Genomic DNA, 12,560 nt, shown 5'->3' with positions numbered 1-12,560 from the left:
AGGTCGTGGACCGCCGGAAGGTTCTTCTTTGTTTACGTAACACATCGACCAGATGAAACACCAGCATAGCCTGGAATGGGGCTGTGCAAACGTCAGCTCTGTGTCCTATGCCTAAGCAGTTGAAGCATGACGTGATCTTGGGTCTGTATTTCTGCACAGGGAAACGTACAGATTCAAAAGCCACGTATTCTGGCAGGTATGAACCATTGAACATGATTAGTGCTGTGTTAGACGACCCGAAAGGCCGTACTGACACGATTTCGTGAGTTGAACTTGTCAGGCCTTTCATTAAGTGCTCTTTAGTTAATCCCTTCATTCTGTGAATAACATCTCTTATGCACCCTTCACGGAGTGCAACATATGTACTAAACGGCACGATTTGATCGTCAATGATCAGGTGCTCCAGGTTTAGCAGTAGATACGCTGCTTGCTCGGTGTAGCAATCAACTACTACTAGGTTATACTTGGTGAGGAGTCTGCAGTGAATGTCTGACCCCTTTATTTGAGGAAGATTTAGACGGAGTCTATACGCAAACTGGAACGGCGGAATCTGGTTGATGTTAAATGCTTTAGGCCTCAGCATTATGGTCTCAAATAGGGTCTGTGGCTGTGGGGAGGTTGGTGGCTTGGGTCGCGAAGTTTATGGTTCTGTACTACAGTCCAGCTTCTCTGGTCGTCCATAGCTGTATGCTCGAATGCCGCATAATGCTCAGCAAAATGATGCGGGCTTACTTGGTTTCCTGTAGTGGTGGGGCTGTTTGGTGGTATGTCGCTCGGAAGCCCTGACCGGGATGATCCTTGGATGGTGGGGTCCACAGACTGGCTGTTCGAAGCATCATCCAGTTGGCTGAGGGGCTGGAACCTTGACGGTGCGCTCATCTCCTCTCTTAGGTGGGCTCCCCTACAAGGGGAGCCGCCTCGGTGATGAGCGGAACAAGACAACCATTGACAGATGCCAGAAGCGTTCGTTGCAGCAGCGCGCCGTGACAACCTTCCCGTTCTTCGGTCGAGAAGCGTCTCTTTTCCACGAGTGCTGTGATGTTTGTGTTGGCGGCTGGTTCTTTTGTCGTCCGCTGCAATCGCACCGTTTTATAGCTTGAACAAGCTCCTGGTACTCTCCGATAAGCTTTCAGAGCTACTTTTGCTGAACAATGAGCAATATTTTGTACCCTTAAATGGGTTGAACGATCAGTTTGGCTTGTCATGACTGGCAATGCATTGCTTCAGCCTGCAAGAGACTCTCATTGGTATGCCCTCTCGACGCGCTCCATGTCCTGCAAGAACGCAAGAGGTGTCTGTGTGCGCTGCAAGAAACGCGCATCAGCGTCGCTTGAATATGCAGCCTGCATCGTCTGCTTCGGTGCCTTCACAATTGCGGCAGACTGTAATTCGCGTCCGCGGCGCTAAGGGTGCTCTTTTTAGGGGCGTAGCTCCTTATAGCGGCACCCGTTCATCTCTCGTAGCCGTTGTAGTATGTAACAAGTATAACATTTTGACCTCTAAGGTGGTGCCAGTGAGAGATTTCTTCTGTAAATAGTTGAACAATAAAAAATAGTGCTCAATGTACATGTCAATGGCTGCTAATGGGGAATGAAAGACAGGAGCATTTGGCTTTTAGTTAATGCTCACGCTGCGATCCCCGTAGATATGCTGCCATTTTTTCTTTATTTTCTCCGTTCAAGAATCCCTATGAGATGAAAACCTTATGGCCCATCGATAGATACGTCGGGCCCTGGGAGTTACCATGAATGGCAGTGTGCATGAACGTGTAAGTGAAAAAGCTTTTTCCAGGTGTGGGCGCTTAGACGGAGGCATTGAATGCCGCATCGTTTGCAGCAAGCTTACGCATGTTTGGCACATGTGATCGGGTAAGAAATACAGCCCCATCGTGGGACAGAGCCATTAGAGAGGTTTCCATCGAACCGGGGCATGTATCCTATTGGAAAAAAAAACGAATGGTGGGCATGGTGTAAACCGCCACCCACCATTATAGCGGATTATTGTAGTGGGTGAATGCTGGATAACGTCCACCATGGCGCATGGTGGGATATGGTGGGTGTGCAGTGCCGACAACGCTTGAGCGCGAAATGGCATCAGAATCACCGTCACGAGCTGCCACAAAAAAATGTATAAAAAAGGATGTAAAAAACACCGTTCCATAAAAAAAAAAGCTACCGTGGAGGATCGAACGTGCAACTTGTGGGTTCCCATTCTGAAACTCTAACTACTGCGCCGTACCAACTCTTTTCTTTATTACAGCATGTAACATTCAAACAATAGCCAACACACTCGGACTGAGCTTCTAGCTCAATTCTATGGCTTCAAAGCAGATGAGCCTTTTGCCAACATACTTAAAATGGTTTCAAATGACATAATTCATCCATAACATTTAGCGGCTCATCTTTGTAGCAAAGTTTTGCAAAAACTTCTCGCAACTTGAAGATATGTTCAATGAAAGAAATACGTACTGGCCGCGTGTCTAAATCACAATGTCTGACTGCCATGCGGCTTAGTCATATGCTGTGTAAGCCAAGGAGAAAGAACATAACATAATTTAGTAGGCCAGGTTCTATTGCTAAAAATCGAATCCCATGTGAAGTGAGCGGTAAATACTTCTTGAGTGTTCTCTGTAGAACATCCCAAAACAAAAATGCGTCCCAGCAATCTATAAAAACATGCTCTACTGACTCAGGCTTTCGCACAATAAGCAGTCAGATCCCCACGGTAAAAAAATCGCCTTTTTGTTCTAGCCACGTGTTATCAGCCTATAACCAGACACATATTTCTGTTTTACAGGGTCTTTACTTTTCGGGATCAGAACAGTGTGTGCTTTCTTGAATGAAGGTGGTAGGCCACCCTAGTTAAAGGATTCAGCAAAAACCCTCTTTAAAACAGTGGCTAACTCTGCCTTCAAAGGCTCGTAGAATACTGACGTTATCTTGTCTTGTCCAAAAGATTTCCCGCTATGCAATTGGTCTATAACTATTTCTGTCTGTCCCACAAGTATATCAACCGATATACCTTCTGTATCTTGGCAATCTAGCGTTGGCAAAAAGCTTAGAAAATCTTTTTCAAAAGTGGCTTCTTTAGTTATACGGTTGGAAAATAATTCACGATAATAATCTGTAATTGCATTCTTTATATCTTTGGGTTTAGTCATTAACTTACCATTATATTCAATTTCTGTGATGTCTTTAGCACGCGCATACTTTTTTTTCAATTGTGAGAAATCGCTGATAAGGCCTTTCATCTGCAAGTAACCTGTCTGCTCGAGCCCTTACAACCACACCTTGGAATTTAGCAACATCGCAATGGCCTCAAGTTTGTTTTTAATATCTCTAATAACTTCGTCATAAAATCCAGGGTTTTCTGTTTCTGCCTTGCTGTTTTCCACAAGTAACTTCTTTAAACTATTCTCTTCCACTCGTTCCTTGTACCGTATTTCTGGAGCCCTTTCCCAGGCGCACATTTTCACAGTAGATTTAAAGGATTCTCAATTTTCCGACCAGTTGCTAATTGCCAGGGTTTTAAGTTGGGTGATTCTTTTTTTGATACAATTGAAAAACTTATCATCACTGAGTAGTTTGGCATTTCACTTCAATAGTTCCCATATAAAAATGCACGTTTAGGCGCTTCTTTTTGACCAAAGAAAACATAACAAGTGAGGGACCGCTGAATGAGACTTGTTCAACACCATAACCATCACAAACTTTTGTCAGCTCTAATACCACTAAGCTCGGTCCAATCTTGCGTGGCTAGATCCCTGAATGTGGGTATAATGACGCTGCAATCCGCCTTTAGCAAAGAAAGCAATATCCTGAAGGGCATACTTTTCAATACTCTCTTCTAGGTAATAAGCACTGTCATCTTTTCTATCAAAGCGTATAGATCGATCATCTGCACTGAACACCCAGTTAAAATCGCCAAGAATAACAAGTAGCCTATTCACTTCAAAATAAGGACACAGTTCTTGAAAAAAAGATAAGCGATTACGATGGTCTGTTGGTGCGTACACGCAAATTATTCTGAATTCGCCCTCTTCGTAGGTAAAATAGCACAAAACAAACCTTCCAAACAAAGATGTAACCACTGTTTCTTCAACGATGCCTAAGCATTTCTTAAGAAATATTGCACACCCTGCAGAAGTACCTATTGCATGGCTAACACACTCGTTATAACGCCTGCTGAATGGAGCAAATATATTTTCGGTTCCACTCTTGCTTTCGTCCTTTGTTTCGTGGGCAGCAAGTATGTCCAAGTCTTTTTCTTCAGTGAGACGCCCAACCTAACACTGTTTACGCCTTGCAGACAATCCACGCACGTTAAGTGTATCTATGCGAATCGGTGCAGTCAGACGCATCATTTTCAACAAGTGTGAACAGACTTACATGGTTAGCTCAATGCTACCAGCGCGCGTCCAGGCTCAAGGCCAGAACGCTCACTGTCTGCGCCGTTAGCCGCGCGCAGATGAGGAGGACGCCGATCGAGACATTGCAGATGTATTGCCCTTTAGACTACCTGCCTTGGTCGACGGACGCTCGCCGCGTTGCTGCTGGCAGTCAAACGCCTTCTCGCTTGGCAAGGTAGCGTCCATCTTCTGGCGCTCTGTCAGCGCTGCGCTATCCTTCGACAGGTCACAGCCGCAACGGTCTCCGCATGTCTGTTGCTCCACTGTGTTCTGGTCTTCAGTCGTCTCCTCGTCGATGATCTCAAGCTCTGTCAGCGAACTTTCAGAGCACTCAGGTTGTCCGCTTGGTCCGCATTGCAGAGAACAGTCTTCCGTCATTGGTGCCGCAGTCTCTGCCTCTTCGGCGTGCATAATGTTCTCGTGGCTGTCATCAACAGTAGGAGACGCGCCAATAACGCTGGCATACATTCTAGCATAGTCCTCCCTGACATGCCCAAAAGCACGACACCCCGTGCAGCGTGGCGTCTGACAATCACGTCTGATATGCCCACGCCTTCGGCACCTCAGGCAAACTGGTGCTCGTCCAGGCACAACGACAAGTACAGAACCGTTGTAGAACTTGAACAGATGTGGTAGTTCCTCGACTGACACGCCTTCATTGAGGACCATCCGTACAGCTCGCGTTGTCGATTCTGCGCACTCAAATGCAGGAACACGCCACTCGTCAAGACGCACGTCCTTGACTTCACCAAACTCACTCAGAGCCTTTCGCAGAACCTCTTTTGGAATGTAGAAAGGCGTTCAGTGAATTTTTAGCGTAATTTCCTGCTTACAGGGATCAATAATTGCAGAATGTCCACCTTACACACGTAAGCCACCTTTGCCAACCGCAGTGTCCTTTTCCTGTTGGGTGCGAAACTTGACAAGCCAGACATGGCTAATCTGGAACGCACCTATACCACTGGTAGTCTTGAGCACGCCGGCTTCTTCAAGGGGTTCCCGGAAATCTTCGATTCGATAGGGCCTCTTGGAAGGGTCTTCGTGGAGAAAAACACAAAGTTCCATTCCTTCACCAGTCGGCAAAGTCGGCAGTAAAAAGCAGTAGCCCGGTGAAGGGCACAAAAGACCTTCATCCTGGCCAGGGTTGGCCGTTTGTTCACCTCACAAGGAGCGAGCCATCCTGCGTCTGGTCTAGTCGAGCGCAAGATGTGGAAATGACTGCACCATAGCAACACGACGTATGTCGCACGTTAAATAGCTAGTTGACATACAAGCTTACGGTTCAAGTTCAGTTCTGTTTGTCGTGTACTCGACATAGACGAGATCTGCACCTGCTACTTAAATTTGCACATTTATTAAACACAAGCAACTGCTGCCTGTAACGGTTGCCACGACGATAATGGCACCAGCGATGGTTTTTTATTACAATTCACAACCGCAAGAAAAAAAAACCATGTGAACTGGGGAGCAGCTACAGTTTACCGGCGGGGTCTGCCAAGTTTAATATCCTTTTCGCGCTCATTACATAGGGCGACATCTGCTGACGCTTTATGACGCCTCAACACTGTAAGCAAAAACTATCCGAGTTTAGGGTTTTTGCGGCTCATGACCTCTGAAAACTACCTTGGGTTTAAAATTACTACCTCACATGAGAGTAAAAGGCGGTCATGACATATTTTTACTACCATCTCTCAGAGATGTAGTAAAACGATGTCACTATCCAATATTACCCCTTAGGGAGTTTTGTATCAGGTGATAAAAAACCTATTGTGGAGAGTTTAAAGACACGTGATCAAGAAAACCTGCAACATCACGTAATTAAAAACTCCCCATGCAGACTAACATGGCGGATGACCGGAGGTCCGACGCCCGTCATCAGACCATTGGTTTGCGCGAGTATGCAAGCACATGGCTGTATATATATGTGTGTTCTGTGGATACGCCTCGAGGAGCCAGGGCTAGAATTTGTGCCGACACGCATGCGCTCGCTTGCGCTGGCGTACACATCAACCAGGCGCATCGCTGGAGGCCGCGACATCTCCGGCGGCTATGCCTAATGGCCTAATGGAGCACGGAAACTACGCTTTGCAAACGTTCCTGAGTGACCGCTTCGTCAACCGGTGCGAGAACGACCAATACCACATAGAACCCGTGGTGTTGAAACGACACAGCAAACGACTACGTCTGATACCAGTGAGACGTGGGTTCGACGTCTCAAGTGGTGCGACAAATCCAGCGAATATTTCCGATATCATCCGGTGTGACTGTATATTCGGCCGAGTCAAAACGTCGCACGTACGACTATTGCTGCTCTTGTGCTAGTGCTGTTAGGTTGTGCTCTAAACGAGTAGAAACGTGCTTCTAAAGTTTGGAGAATAAGCTACTGCGAAATGAAGTGACGTCTGTGTAAACCGTAAGCCTAACGCTGCTATCGAGTTCGTGCAAGAGGGAGTGAGCGAGCGAGCATGTGAGAAACACTTGACAGAAAGAAGTCGGCATTAGGTGTTTTCGTCGCAGTGTAAGCTCTATCTATATAACGCATCACTTGGTGTGCTGCAGATATTGAACCGCAGAGTGTCGGTTTTCGACATCAACTAACGCTATCATTGTTGCCAAAGACGGGCAGGATTCGCGAGCATGTTTTGGCGATCTGTGAACACATATTGTGACTGTGACTTGCACAGTTCATGACATTTACACATTGGTTTGACTCTAGCAAGTTCTTCGCATGTAGTGTTAGCCATCCAGTGTTCTTAAACATTGCCCAGCTGTCTTCGGTGTCAGTGGCTTTAGAGTATCAAATACTCTCTGAAACTTGTCTGAGTTTGCTAAATAAATGCGGCTTTTTCTGCCGACTGTTTTACTTCTTGTTTCCTATGTGTCTCTATGCATTTAACAGTGGCTCATTCGCAGTTGCACATGCCTTGATTCCCTGGTTGTCTCTTATGACACATGTCCTGTTACACAGGACAACTAGAAAGGGCATGGGTAATGGGAGGAGGGCACAAAGAACAGTGTTTCTTGAGCATTTTTTAGTTTACTCAAATAGAGCACACTTTTTACGAGACGTCTTCTCAGAAGCCTGTATATGAGAAATGCCTCTTCTGAAATAGGTGCATAAGGACAAGGTTCTAAATTGAGCAGAGCATGTTACCACATGTATGTACAGAATGAATGAAACTGAGGTATGACCATACTTCATATTGTTTAGAAGGAACATTAACTGCCACATCGACCACCACCGACTCTTGTTATACTGTTCAGAACTGTCCTTATTTTTATCATTCCCTTTGGACTGACTTAAGCTGAAATGATCATTTGAGAATTTCAAACAGCACATACTTGCATTATTTTGCAAATATTTTATATCAAGATGGAGAGAAGATGCCAATTTATCAGATATTTTTGACAGTGAATCAGCAGATGATGACATGCAACATCTTTGGAAATAACTGCACTGTATCGCACCATAGCATCATCTCCCTCAGTGTAAGCACCGTCTCGGTACTTACCATAGCTGCGAGGCACCAGCAAAGCAGTAAGTTTTCAATATAAAGATGTGCACAACATCTGTCTGGAGTGAGGAGGTAAAAAAAGGCAGTGTCCAGGGCTGTGATCTCAACTCTCATTGTTGAGTTGGGAAAATACTTTTATCAGAGCTGTTATAATGAGAGAGAAGCTTTTCCAATAATTCGATAGTGGCATGGTGAGCAAAGCAGTTCCAGAGGTCCTGGCATAATGTGAATGTTTCGATGCCAACTATCGTAACAATCTTTTTGGTGTTCTTTCAAAACCTATAGCCGGGCACAGGAAAGCTGACAATCTACGTGCAGTCAAGCAATGATGTTATGGCATGTTCAGTACACAAGGGTGCAGCCAAAGGAAGGAGCATGTCAAATGTAACACTGGATGTCAGCAAAATAACAAATAAAACAGTGAATAACCAGTGGTTTCATGTGTATATTTGCACTTGAGTGTGACAAATGAGAGTGCGCTGTCCCAGTCACAGCAATTTGATGAAATGTACATTGGGAGCATCTGAGTAAGCATTCAGTTCACATGCTCGGTCAATCTGTAGATGGTGAGCTTTGATATGCCTTTGCTCAGTGAAGCAGGTGGGAAGGACGTAATTCATGACATGTGACAGAAAGTACCTGCCTCAATAAGTAAGCAACTGCTGAGGGATGCCGTGATAAAAGACAACAATTTATAGGAGAAAGTCAGTGAAGTCGGTGGAGCAGAAAAAACATGTTATCATTGCTTGAGCGGTTACAATGCATATGGCATATCTCCAGGAGCTGCAATTTGTTGATTGCCCTAAATTGATGTAGGAAAAGGGCCTAGAAGGTCAAGGCCAACATAGAGGAATGGTTGTGTAGGTATGTCGATGGGATGCAGGTCACAAACAGTGATGTAGCTGGCCAGAGAACGATACATACCATTCTAGAAAAAGTGATGTCCTACGTGATAGGTTCGCTATGTGATAGGTGTAGAAAAGACACCAAGATTAGTAGCTGGTGCTTAGTTGTTGTGGAACACTGGTGCAAAGATGGTAGTAGCAGCACAAGAAGTTCCTAGCTATTGGCGTTCAGGCTATGATGGTACAGAATGTCGTCATGCAAATTGAACAGGCAAGCAGAAGGGCCTGGTGATGGGGAGGTTAGACGGTCGACTATGGGCATAATGATGCATATTGTCACTTTTCGGTGGAGATGCAAACCAATGTACAGATAGAGAGCATGCAGGAGCACACAGGGATCAATTAGGTCTGGAGCATCAACTGAATGACCTGACAGTCTGCACCTTTGTGCGGTTGTCTTGACTTGAAATGAAGCACAAATGAGTACTTTTGCATACATAGCCAGCACCTCTACCAAATGTGACGAAGATGATGTCGATTTAATAGATATTTCCAAGAGTGATTCAGCAGCCAAAAAAAAAATAATGACTGATGAGCCCCCCATGTAAGCGCTTCATGCTCACTCGCTGTCTTTATCTACAGAAAGCAGCACATTAGTGCATGTCCATGTCACACTTTAACAGTATATTCACTTGCATGCTTACATCATACACGTGTACCAAAACATAGCCAAATAGCAAGACTTCCAGTTTCACTCTGTTCAGCAGTTTATTATGAAAAAGTTCAGGGTCACAATTTTTATAATTTAGTTTTGTCTCTTCATGTAGTCCCTTGTTTTTTTGTGGTATTGGGAGACGTTTGATCCACAAAAACTCACAGAAGCCGGCTAAACATTTTTTGGGTGAAAGTTTGTGATAGATATTACATGCATGCATTTATAGATATGATTCATATATTGGGACACTTGCATCCAAACAGCTTTCAAAAGCATTTTAAAGCAAATAGTCATTGTTAATATGAGTGTTATTTGTTATGGGCATGTTTCATATTACAAAGCACACCAACCTAAAGCAAGTCATAGGAACCTTCTAAACCATGCTTAGCTTGCTTCAGGATTTCAACTTCTCTATGTGTTCACCCACGTAAAAAAACTGAAGTTTGGTGGCTTACCATGGCGACACCCATAGTATGAAGAAAATTAGTCTTGTCACTGATGTGAAAACTCTCAGTTGTTATGCATGTACCATGTAAGGAGCCATCATTCAGATTTATTGCAACAAACTTCTAATCCCCCACTCCTTTTTTCTTCTTTGACTGCATGTCAACTGAGCATGCTGAGCTGAACACCATAGGTGCCACCTTTCACGTCGCACCTAATTCTTTTTCTCAGCAGAAACAGGAGCAGAACTATTTTTATAAACAGGCACCAACAAAGTAAATGCACAAGTGTTGTATTATCACAAACATAATTGATTGTGTTTCATGATGTAAAAGTTCACTTGTTTATATTGATATAAAAGACATGTAGGAATATTCAATGTGTAAAACACCCAGTTGTTTTGAATATTTCACTAATTCTTGTTACTTTGATCACAACATTGAAAGTAACAAGAATAAGTTATGCACAAGTAAGCAATATTGGTACAACAATTTTAGTGTGCACATGCCTATAACCTATATTCAAAGCTTATAAATTTAGGGGAAGATGAAGGCATAACTATGAGAAGCTATTGAACAAGGAATGTTGCTGCAGCCAGCAGCCTTTCTTGTTCAGGAGTCACTCATTGCTTAGTACCAGCATACTGTGAATATAGAAAACCTATTCGGTAGATTACATCATAAGAGCTTCCACACAACTTTGTACACATTCACTCTATAAGATTCGAGCTGGCAGATAATACATAAATTTTTGATCACCGTGTTTCTTTTTGTGTATCACAATTCCTTAACACAGAAGCCTTGGGCACAGTATTCATATCACTTTGTTACCCCAGTATGTGCAATGAAGCATAATAAGAAAACTTGGCGAATATTTTTTACGCCACTTTCTACTGCTATAGACATGTAGTTATCATCACCAACTTTTATATTTTAACATCACACATGGATAATAAAGCACGTACCCTTTTATTGGTTCGAGCCTGCAGTAGAGTTCCGCACTTCTGTTGCTCGTGAAACTTTTCACTTTTGATTTTAATCTTTAGTGCTTTAGATAGCTGGTTTTCTTTCAATTATGGCTATTCAATGTGATTTTATTTCAGACTTCTATTTAACATTTACCCTTTTCTCTGCTCTTACGACACATCTATCAGCATCATGTTGTTTTCAGTAGTTTGCGCATTCCTTACAATGTCAACCAGCTTAGCAATTTTGGGGCAGTCAGTCAATGTTGATGTCTTAGAAGTGTTGTGCAAAATTGGTTTTAAAAAGTAGACAGCAAAGACACCGGCTGTGTTCAGAGTTACTTTGTCTATTCTCCACATACTGTAATACTTTGCTCTCTTTTATTGTCATTTAGGTAACGATCCTGAAAAGTTGTTATTTTTATTTTCTTTCCTGCATCTACTTGTAAGAATGAGTTTTGTACCAAATACAAATTATCTTTCACATCTACGTCATCATTCTTTAATGCACTTGGTGTAGTTTTTATGCTTTACAAGTGGAGGAAGTCAATAAAATTGGGTGATTTAATTATTTTTGATGGGCCGAGCATTATTTCCTGCATCTACTTGTGAGAATGAGTTTGGTACCAAATACAAATTATCTTTCACATCTACGTCATCATTCTTTAAATGCACTTGGTGCAGTTTTTATGCTTTACAAGTGGAAGAAGTCAATGAAATTGTGTGATTTAATTATTTTTGATGGGCCGAACGTTATTGGCTGTAAACGACACGTGTCCTCTGTAAAGCCTCAAGGTATAACAAATAAAAAATGAAAACTGTCTCTTTCTCTTAAGGTTTCAAAGTGGAGATGGATAAAGGCACTATGCACTTCCTCACTTTGAAGTTCAACTGTTAATCACGAATGGTAGAGCTCACTATAGTTTTCACAAAGGTCAAACTAATAAACAGCATACATTGAGATGTTGTTCTTGTTATTCATGATTTATTTGTTCAACTATTGTTTACATGCATTGTGGTCACTTGTTGCATAAAACTAAGACAGATTTATGTATTAATGAGCCTACAGTTACTTTATACTATGAGCACATTAAACCAGGTTCACTTAAATGCAGTGTACTGCTGTCATGATGATAATATGATGATCCCCTGTGATATACATTTTGTATTTTTTTTATATATAGCACCTTCAAATGCATACCTTGTACCATAAACTGCAGTTTCAACAGCATTTACAAATGCATAGAAATGAAAACAATTTGCTAGTTCATCATAAAATTTTTTTAGACTTTGTTTTTCTAGAACTTGAAGCTATTGAGAATAAACAGATAGGAAGATACGTGGTAGTGCTAAGTAAAACATATATAGCACCTTCAAATGCATACCTTGTACCATAAACTGCAGTTTCAACAGCATTTACAAATGCATAGAAATGAAAACAATTTGCTAGTTCATCATAAAATTTTTTTAGACTTTGTTTTTCTAGAACTTGAAGCTATTGAGAATAAACAGATAGGAAGATACGTGGAAGTGTTAAGTAAAACATACTCTAATTTATGATTCACTTCCAAAAAGATTGCATTGTGCCATTTTCATGCACAGGAGGCAAAAATTGCATATTACGCAGTGCGACTGTGTTATTATTATGAAATCCTCCTGGACTGCTGCC

This window comes from Rhipicephalus microplus, chromosome 3, assembly GCF_043290135.1.
Source record: "Rhipicephalus microplus isolate Deutch F79 chromosome 3, USDA_Rmic, whole genome shotgun sequence".
Classification (NCBI taxonomy): Eukaryota; Metazoa; Arthropoda; class Arachnida; order Ixodida; family Ixodidae; genus Rhipicephalus; species Rhipicephalus microplus.
This window is presented reverse-complemented; position numbering follows the sequence as displayed.